Consider the following 11,281-nt stretch of genomic DNA (forward strand, 5'->3'; position numbering starts at 1 on the left):
GGCAAAGCAGCAAAGGTCTTTTGTCGTCCGCTGACCGACGGTAAAGAGCCTGGATGGCACACGTGGCAGTTCAGGTCCGTTAAGTGGTTAACGGCATGCTTTGCCGTCAGCCAGCTGACGGCAAAGATGCAAAGGCCTTTGCCGTCCGCTGGCTAACGGCAAATCTGCCAAATAGGCCAGCCCCCTACACCCCAGGTTGCACATGTAGCTACCACGTGGCCACTTTGCCGTCTGCTAGCGGACGGCAAAGACCTTTTCCGTCAGCCAGCGGACGGCAAAGTGGCTATATAGCCCCTGTTTTTCTTGTTTTTTCCTAAATTCATTCAATTTGACAGAATTTCACACACACACACACACACATTTCAACATAATTTCAACAATCATACCAACAATACGTTTCCAACAACATATACACGTTTCCAACAACATGAACATATATATACAAGTTTCCAACAACATTTCCAACAAGTTTGCAACAAGTTTCCATAAATAAAAAGGAAGCACAAGCACAAGTAAAAGTAAAAGTTTTCAACAAGTTTCCATCAATGCTAGCTGCTTCCTCATCTCAAGCAAATCTGCAAATGAGGAAAGATGAAAGTTAGAAGAAGAAGAAGACTAGCTAGAAGAAAAAGAAGAAGAAGAAGAAGAAGAAGAATTTTTTTCTTCTTCTTCTTCTTCTAAATAAGGTAGGTAAAAATTCCATTTTTTAGCTAAGGTAGGAAAATAAACTAATTATATGATAGTTTGGAGCTAAACCAAGGTTATTATGCCATTTTTTACCTAAGTGCGCTATTTATGTCAAAAATGAAGTAGCTAAGCTAATTACAGATCATTATTGAGATATCCTAGGTTTTTATGCCATTTTTTACCTAAGTGCGCTAATTATGTCATAAATGAAGTAGCTAAGCTAGCTATAGATCATTATTGAGCTATCCTAGGTTGTTATGCCATTTTTTTTACCTAAGTGAGCTAATTATGTCATAAATGAACTAGCTAAGCTAGCTATCCTAGGTTGTTATGCCATTTTCTAGCTAACAAAGCATTTGTTAAGCAAAACACTTGGGAAAACTTACCATAATCCGGGAGGTGAAGGACCGGTCGGGGTTGCGCCACCATGAGACGGAGAAGGATCGGTCGATCCTTTGTGGGAGGCGTGCTGCACGAAAGATCATTTGCAATGTTTTGTTAGCATGATGCAACTGAAATGTGAATACTAGTAACTAATGTTCAATTGAAACTCACCGTGTCTGCTGTAGCAATCTGGGGCATCGACGGAGGGGTCTGGCCGGTTTTCTCGCACACGGACTGCACATTTTGTTTTCATGAGTCAGTCATATTAGTTAGTAATGAAACAAACATCACGTGCATGATTTGGCTAGTATGCGGGAGAAACTTACCACGAGGAGCTCGTATAGGGCCCGGTGACCCGCGTTGTTCCGGTTCCTCTCCGCCTCCAACAGCCGTCCTCTCCTCCATCTCCCTCACCTTCTCCTCCGCCTGCCTGCTTGCCTCCGCCACAAGCTCCTTGGCCCTAGCCTCGATAGCGAGCTCCATTGGCCGTGGTCGAGGCCTCATCTCGGGATGAGACTTCGTCTGGCGCTTCTTGATCTCTGGGAGACTTCTAGGACAACGTATGAGTCCATCCCCAATGGCTAGTGAGCCATGTCTCCTCATCACCAGATAGCATCACGAGCTCAGGATCAAAAGGAGTCTGGCTCGGGTTGAACTCCTCACCTTTCATCTTCTTCCCCCAGTCTCTGTACCTCACAAGCTTGTCGTGGGAGGAGATGTTGGTGAAGCTCTCTGGATGATCAAGGTCATCGTCCGAGAATGCCCTGGCCTTTTTGTACGGAGCACTATGGGCCATGGCATAGAGGTTGTACAGCGGCGGCACCTCCTTCTTGTTGTGTCGCGCCTGAAAGAGAGGAACAGGGTAAATTAGTAATTAAAGCTAGCATGAAGAATGAAGTTGCATGAATCGTTAAGGGCTCGAACCACATACCCAGTGATCCCTATACTCAAATAGGTTGGAGCTCCCTTGATGGTGCGGCACACCTTGCATCAGGGCACGCTTGCCCTGTTCTTCTTGTGGACGGCTAGCCATTGGGGAGAGCACCAGTCATCCACCAACCTCTCCCAACAGTCCATCTTATCCGCACACCATCTCGGGGACGCCTAAGTTAGACAAAGAGAAATTTTAGCGCTACGCCTACGAACCAAATCAAGGAAACTAGTACAAGGCCTTAAGAATAGGTAATTACCTTCATGTACTTGTCCTTACTCAGATATTTGGTGCGACACTTCTTCTCCCTCCTGATGTTAGTCGAGGCGTAGTAGTCTCGAACACACTGCACCCGAGCCTCGTGCCGTAGGTTCTGAAGTAGCTGCTTGCACTCGGCTTCGAGAACCATAGCCGCGTCCGCCTCGTGTTCCTCAAGACACCTGTAGAATGTCTGCAATCAAACAAGGCAACACTGATTAGTACAATCACTAGGTACTGTTGATTTTTAATTCTGTAAAGGAGAAATTACCCAAAACCACCGTCTCACAATGTCGGCCACCGTCTCGCACATGACACCGTCGACCATCTCCCTCGGCGGGGCCGGGGCAGCCTCGTACAACTCCCAGGTCAGTGCTAGTTGTGGAAGCTCACCCTAACCGGGCAACGTGACCCACCCCGGGAAGTGGTGCCGGACTAGAGTACCAAGTACCTGGTTGGGCCCGCGGACCTTATCTGCGTGTATCCAACCCCTGCGTGTACCTCCACCCCTCTTCTTCCCCCGACCTCCTCTCCCGGCCGAAGAAGAAGCGTTCGCCGAAGGTGCTGGGGGTGTATGCATGTTGTCTACCAGCACTCTCAGAAGGTTCTGGGGTGTAATAACAACACCCCTCCCACGCACCGAGGTAGGAGGCTTGGAGCGCTCTCGACCCAAGCCCACCATCTGTCAACACCTGCAATGACAAAGAGTAAATGAAATTAGTACAACATAAACATAATAAAAAAATTGTGTGTATCATCATCATGAACATAATAAAAAATTAAATACCTAATAAGATTAACTAATTAATATCGGGGTGTCGGTGTCGGGGGTGCCATGTCAGGATCTCGGATTGTCGTGTCGGGGGTCGGGGTGCCGGTGGTGTCGTGTCGGGGTCGGGGTGACCCTCGGCAACCCTCGACCATCGGCAACCCTCGGGGGTCGGGGTGTCGGTGGTATCGTGTCGAGGGGTCGGGGTGTCGTGTCGAGGGTCGAGGGGTCGGGGTGTCGTGTCGAGGGTCGAGGGGTCGTGGTGTCGGGGTCAGGGGGTCGGGGTGTCGTGGTCGGGATGGCAAATCCTCGACCCCTCGACCTCTCGACGACCCTCGACCCCTTGACCCTCGACACGACACCCCGACCCCTCGACCCTCGACATGACACCCCGACACCTCTTCTTCTTTTACATCTTTTTTTCATCTTTCTTGTTTATTCTTGAAAAACTACCTAAACTAACTAAACTAAACAACCTAAACTAATTAAACCTGAACTAACTAAACTCAAAAACCTAAACTAATTAAACTAAATAACCTAGAGTAATTAAACCTAAACTAACTAAACTATAAAACCTAAACCAATTAAACCTGAACAAACAAAACTAAACAACCTAAACTAATTAAACTAAATAACCTAAACAAATTAAACCTAAACCTAAACTAAAAAACCTAAACTAATTAAACCTAAACTAACTAAACTCAAAAACATAAACTAATTAAACCTAAACTAATTAAACTAAATAACCTAAACCTAAACTAAAAAACAGAAAAAAGGAGATGGGATGGCAGGGGCTCACCGTGGGGGAGGGGGGGCGGCGGCGGGTCGGGGAGGGGCCGGCGATGGGGCAAGGTGGCGACGGGGCGAGGAGGGGGCGGCGACGGGCGGCGCTCCTCGGGGGCGGTCCACCGGCGGCTGCGGCGGGGAGGCGGCGACGGGAAGTGATACGTCCATTTTGGATCATGCTTTTATATCGATATTTATTGCATTATGGGCTGTTATTACACAGTATGTCACAATACTTATGCCTATTCTCTCTTATTTTACAAGGTTTACATGAAGAGGGAGAATGCCGACACCTGGAATTCTGGGCTGGAAAAGGAGCAAATATTAGAGACCTATTCTGCACAACTCCAAAAGTCCTGAAACTCCAGAGAATTTTGGAAATAATAAAAAATACTGAGCGAAGAAAATGCCAGAGGGGGCCCACACCCCCCTGCCTCGTGGGCCCCCTGGCAGGCCTCCGGTGCCCATCTTATGCTATATGAGGTCTTTTACCCTGGAAAAAATCATAAGCAAGCTTTCGGGAAGAAACTCCGCCGCCATGAGGCGGAACCTTGGCGGAACCAATCTAGGGCTCCGGCGGAGCTGTTCTGCCGGGGAAACTTCCCTCCGGGAGGGGGAAATCATCGCCATCGTCGTCACCAACGATCCTCTCATCGGGAGGGGGTCAATCTTCATCACCATCTTCACCAGCACCATCTCCTCTCAAACCCTAGTTCATCTCTTGTATCCAATCTTTGTCCCAAAGCCTCAGATTGGTACCTGTGGGTTGCTAGTAGTGTTGATTACTCCTTGTAGTTGATGCTAGTTGGTTTATTTGGTGGAATATCATATGTTCAGATCCTATATGCATATTAATACCCCTCTGATTATGAACATGAATATGCTTTGTGAGTAGTTACGTTTGTTCCTAAGGACATGGGAGAAGTCTTGCTATTAGTAGTCATGTGAATTTGGTATTCGTTCGATATTTTGATGAGATGTATGTTGTCTCTCCTCTAGTGGTGTTATGTGAACGTCGACTACATGACACTTCACCATTATTTAGGCCTAGAGGAAGGCATTGGGAAGTAATAAGTAGATGATGGGTTGCTAGAGTGACAGAAGCTTAAACCCTAGTTTATGCGTTGCTTCGTAAGGGGCTAATTTGGATCCATATGTTTCATGCTATGGTTAGGTTTACCTTAATACGTCTTTTGTAGTTGCGGATGCTTGCAATAGGAGTTAATCATAAGTGGGATGCTTGTACAAGTAAGGACAGCACCCAAGCACCGGTCCACCCACATATCAAATTTTCAAAGTACCGAACGCTTTCCGTGAATTTAGCACTAAATATGGACTTGACTATGAGATAGTAGCTTCTTTCTGTGAATCATTTGCTACTCATGTCGATCTCCCTAAGGAGAAGTGGTTTAAATATAATCCTCCCATTGAAGTAAAAGTAGTTGCACCTATTACAGTTGAAGAAAAGACTATCACTTATAATGATCCTATTGTTCCTACTGCTTATGTTGAGAAACCACCTTTCCCTGTTAGAATAAAGGATCATGCTAAATCTTCAACTGTATTCAACAAAAGTAATATTAGGACACACAAACCCCCTGAGCAAGTTAAAGTCGAACCTAATATTGCTATGGTTAAAGATCTCTTGGCTGATAATATCGATGGGCATGTTATTTACTTCTGTGAGGAAACTGCTAGGATTGCTAAACCTGGTGCTAAAGATAAACATAGACCTGTGGTAGGCATGCCTGTTATTTATATTAAAATAGGAGATCATTGTTATCATGGCTTGTGTGATATGGGTGCTAGTGCAAGTGCCATACCCCATTCTTTATACGAAGAAATTATGCATGATATTGCACCTGCTGAGATAGAAGATATCGATGTTACCATTAAGCTCGCCAATAGAGATACTATTTCACCGATTGGGATTGTTAGAGATGTTGAAGTCTTGTGTGGGAAGGTTAAATATCCTGCTGATTTTCTTGTTCTTGGTTCCCCACAAGATAGCTTTTGTCCCATTATATTTGGTAGACCCTTCTTGAATAATGTCAATGCTAGGATAGACTGTGAAAAGGATGTTGTTACTATTGGTTTGGATGATATGTCTCATGAGTTTAATTTTTCTAAATTCGTAGACAACCCCGTGATGAGGAATTGCCTAGTAAGGATGAAATTATTGGTCTTGCTTCTATTGATGTGCCTCCTTATGATCCTTTAGAACAATATTTGCTAGACCATGAAAATGATATGTTTATGAATGAAAGAAGGGAAATAGATGAAGTATTCTTTAAACAGGGACCTATTCTGAAACATAACTTGCCTGTTGAAATCCTAGGGGATCCTCCTCCACCCAAGGGTGATCGCGTGTTTGAGCTTAAACCACTACCTGATACTCTTAAATATGCTTATCTTGATGAAAAGAAGATATATCCTGTTATTATTAGTGCTAACCTTTTAGAGAAGGAGGAAGAAAAATTATTGAAAACTCTGAAGAAGCACCGCGCTGCTATTGGATATACTCTTGATGATCTTAAGGGCATTAGTCCCACTCTATGTCAACACAAAATAAATTTGGAGAAAGACGCCAAACCGGTTATTGATCACCAACGACGGCTGAATCCTAAGATGAAAGAAGTGGTAAGAAAGGAAATATTAAAGCTCCTTGAGGCTGGTATAATTTCTCCCGTTCCTGGTAGTCAGTGGGTAAGTCCTGTCCATTGTGTCCCTAAGAAGGGAGGTATTACTGTCGTTCCTAATGATAAAGATGAATTGACCCCGCAAAGAATTATTACAGGTTATAGGATGGTTATTGATTTTCGTAAATCAAATAAAGCTACTAAAAAGGATAATTACCCCGTGCCATTCATTGATCAAATGCTAGAAAGATTATCCAAACATACACATTTTTGCTTTCTAGATGGTTACTCTGGTTTCTCTCAAATACCTGTGTCAGCTGATGATTAAGAAAAGACCACTTTTACTTACCCTTTCGGTACTTCTGCTTATAGACGTATGCCTTTTGGTTTATGTAATGCACCTGCTACCTTTCAAAGATGCATGATGGCTATATTCTCTGATTATTGTGAAAAGATTTGTGAGGTTTTCATGGATGATTTCTGCGTTTATGGATCCTCTTTTGATGATTGCTTGAGCAACCTTGATCGAGTTTTGCAGAGATGTGAAGAAACTAATCTTGTTTTGAATTGGGAGAAATGCCACTTTATGGTTAATGAAGGTATTGTCTTGGGGCATAAAATTTCTGAAAGAGGTATTGAAGTTGATAAAGCTAAAGTTGATGCTATTGAAAAGATGCCATGTCCCAAGGACATCAAAGGTACAAGAAGTTTCCTTGGTCATGCCGGTTTTTATAGGAGGTTCATTAAGGACTTCTCAAAAAATTCTCGGCCTCTGACTAATCTATTACAAAAAGATATACCTTTTGTCTTTGATGATGATTGTGTAGAAGCATTTGAAATACTTAAGAAAGCATTAATCTCTACACCTATTGTTTAGCCACCTGATTGGAATTTACCCTTTGAAATTATGTGTGACGCTAGCAATTATGCAGTAGGTGTTGTTCTAGGACAAAGAGTTGATAAGAAATTGAATGTTATTCAATATGCTAGTAAAACTCTAGACAATGCCTAGAGAAATTATGCTACTACCGAAAAAGAATTTTTAGCAGTTGTATTTGCTTGTGATAAGTTTAGACCTTATATTGTTGATTCTAAAGTGACTATTCACACTGATCATGCTGCTATTAAATATCTTATGGAAAAGAAAGATGCTAAACGTATACTTATTAGATGGGTTCTCCTACTACAAGAATTTGATTTGCATATTATTGATAGAAAGGGAGCTGAGAACCCCGTTGCAGACAACTTGTCTAGGTTAGAGAATGTTCTTGATGACCCACTACCTATTGATGATAGCTTTCCTGATGAACAATTAGCTGTCATAAATGCTTCTCGTACTGCTCCATGGTATGCTGATTATGCTAATTACATTGTTGCTAAATTCATACCACCTAGTTTCACATACCAGCAAAAGAAAAGGTTTTTCTATGATTTAAGACATTACTTCTGGGATGACCCACACCTTTATAAGGAAGGAGTAGATGGTGTTATTAGACGTTGTATACCTGAGCATGAACAGGAACAGATCCTACGCAAGTGTCACTCCAAGGCTTATGGAGGACACCACGCTTGAGATAGAACTGCACATAAGGTATTGCAATCCGGTTTTTATTGGCCTACTCTCTTCAAGGATGCTCGTAAGTTTGTCTTATCTTGTGATGAATGTCAAAGAATTGGTAATATTAGTAGACGTCAAGAAATGCCTATGAATTATTCACTCGTTATTGAACCATTTGATGTTTGGGGCTTTGATTATATGGGACCTTTTCCTTCCTCTAATGGGTATACACATATTTTAGTTGCTGTTGATTACGTTACTAAGTGGGTAGAAGCTATTCCAACTAGTAGTGCTGATCATAACACTTCTATTAAGATGCTTAAAGAAATTATTTTTCCGAGGTTTGGAGTCCCTAGATATCTAATGACTGATGGTGGTTCACATTTTATTCATGGTGCTTTTCATAAAATGCTTGCTAAATATGATGTTAATCATTGAATTGCATCTCCTTATCACCCGCAATCCAGTGGTCAAGTGGAATTGAGCAATAGAGAGCTCAAATTAATTTAGCAAAAGATTGTTAATAGATCTAGAAAGAATTGGTCCAAGAAACTTGATGATGCATTATGGGCATATAGAACTGCATATAAAAATCCTATGGGTATGTCTCCATACAAAATGGTTTATGGAAAAGCATGTCACTTACCTCTCGAACTAGAACATAAGGCATATTGGGCTATTAAAGAGCTCAATTATGATTTCAAACTTGCCGGTGAAAAGAGGCTTTTTGACATTAGCTCACTTGATGAATGGAGAACCCAAGCCTATGAAAATGCCAAACTGTTCAAGGAAAAGGTTAAAAGATGGCATGACAAAAGGATACAAAAGCGTGAGTTTAATATAGGTGATTATGTATTGTTATACAACTCTTGTTTAAGTTTTTTTGCAGGAAAACTTCTCTCTAAATGGGAAGGTCCTTATGTTATTGAGGAGGTCTATCGTTCTGGTGCCATAAAAATCAACAACTTCGAAGGCACAAATCCGAAGGTGGTGAAGGGTCAAAGGATCAAACATTATATATCAGGTAATCCTATAAATGTTGAAACTAATGTTATTGAAACCGTAACCCCGGAGGAATACATAAGAGACACTTTCCAGAACGTTTCAGACTCCGAAAGGAATAGGTACGTGGTACGGTAAGTAAACCGACTCCAAAAAAGTTCTAATGGCAATTTTTCTCCGTTTTGGAATATTTAGAAAAATAGGAAAATAAGAAGCAGTCCGGGAAGGACATGAGGCTTCCACGAGGGTGGAGGGCGCGCCCTACCCCCTGGGCGTGCCCCCTGCCTCGTGGGCACCTCGTGTGCTCTCCGGACATCGTTTTCTTGCACGATACTCCTTCTGGTCGGTAAAATTCATTATATAATCTCCCGAAGGTTTTTACCACCATACCACGCAAATATCCTCTGTTCTTGTTTCGAGCTATTTTCTGTCAGAGTCGTGAAGGCCAGGCATCATGTTGTCCCCCTCCTCCAACAATCAGGGCAACGATGGTTGGTTAATGAAGATAGAGCTGAAGAGAGAAGAACCCGGGGAGATCAACAAGGATGATGGGATCAAGAAGGCTATGGAGGATCAGGCTCCGGCAGCAGAAGAAGAAGACATCCTTCCGTCTCTCTTTACCCCAACTGAGATTGAAGCTTTCAAGATGATTGAGTTAGCTCGTATACAAAACAAGTATCTCACACGTGAAAATATTTTGTTGAAGGAGCATATCGTCGCACTCAAGGGCATCATCCGTAAGCTGGAAGATCTGCTACGCTCGATGTGCGACTATCCATCATCACCACCATCTTATTCGCCAGCAAAAGAGATATAATCACATGGGTATGGGCACTCCCCTTGGCAGCTGCCAAGTTTGGGGGAGGTGCCCCAGTATCGTATCACCATCACACACCTATCTTTACCATTTTTCTTAGTTTGATCCTTTTATTAATATCTTGATCTAGTAGAATAAAGTTTTAGTATGATTTGGTTTTGAGTTTTGCCTTATGATCCCTCTATGTAATCGAGTCTGTGAGCTATATATATAATAAATATTAGTGTTGAGTCAAGGGCTTGATTGTCTTACTATGATCTTGAGGGAATAAAAGAAAGAGAAAGAAATGAAAAGAAATAAAGAGATCATATTGATCTTATGGAGAGTAATGACTTCACATATAAAGAGTATGATGATTAAAAGTTGTTGAGAGTTGACAAACATAGTTTTGGTCATCGTTGCAATTAATAGGAAGTAATAAGGAAAGAGAGGTTCTACATATAAATATACTATCTTGGACATCTTTTATGATTGTGAGCACTCAAGAAAATATGGCATGCTAAAGAGTTGATGTTGGACAAGGAAGACAACGTAATGGGTTATGTTTTCTTATATCCGAAATAAAGTATATTGTCATGGATCATCCACATGTTGAGCTTGCCTTTCTCCCTCATGCTAGCCAATTCTTTGCACCAAGTAGAGATACTACTTGTGCTTCCGAATACCCTTAAACCCAATTTTGCCATAAGAGTCCACCATATCTACCTATGGATTGAGTAAGATCCTTCAAGTAAGTTGTCATCGGTGCAAGCAATAAAAATTGATCTCTAAATATGTATGATTTATTAGTGTGGAGAAAATAAGCTTTATACGATCTTGTGACGTGGAAGAAATAAAAGCGACGGACTGCATAATAAAGGTCCATATCACAAGTGGCAATATAAAGTGACGTTCTTTTGCATTAAGATTTCGTGCATCCAACCATGAAAGCGCATGACAACCTCTGCTTCCCTCTGCGAAGGGCCTATCTTTTACTTTTATCTTCTACCCTTATGCAAAGAGTCATGGTGATCTTCACCTTTCCTTTTTACATTTTATCCTTTGGCAAGCACATTGTGTTGGAAAGATCCTGATATATATATCCAGTTGGATGTAAGTTGGCATGAACTATTATTGTTGACCTTACCCTTGAGGTAAAAGGTTGGGAGGCGAAACTATAAGCCCCTATCTTTCTTTGTGTCCGATTAAAACTCCATAACCACAAGTATTGCGTGAGTGTTAGCAATTGTGAAACACTAAATGATAGTTGAGTATGTGGACTTGCTTAAAAGCTCTTATATTGACTCTTTCTGATGTTATGATAAATTGCAATTGCTTCAATGACTGAGATTATAGTTTGTTGGTTCTCAATAAAGTTTCTGATTCATACTTGACGTTGTGAATAGATTATTACTTGAGCATAAGAAATCATATGACAACATCCATATATGTTGCTGTTATAAGAACGATC

Source organism: Aegilops tauschii, chromosome 1 (genome assembly GCF_002575655.3).
Source record: "Aegilops tauschii subsp. strangulata cultivar AL8/78 chromosome 1, Aet v6.0, whole genome shotgun sequence".
Classification (NCBI taxonomy): Eukaryota; Viridiplantae; Streptophyta; class Magnoliopsida; order Poales; family Poaceae; genus Aegilops; species Aegilops tauschii.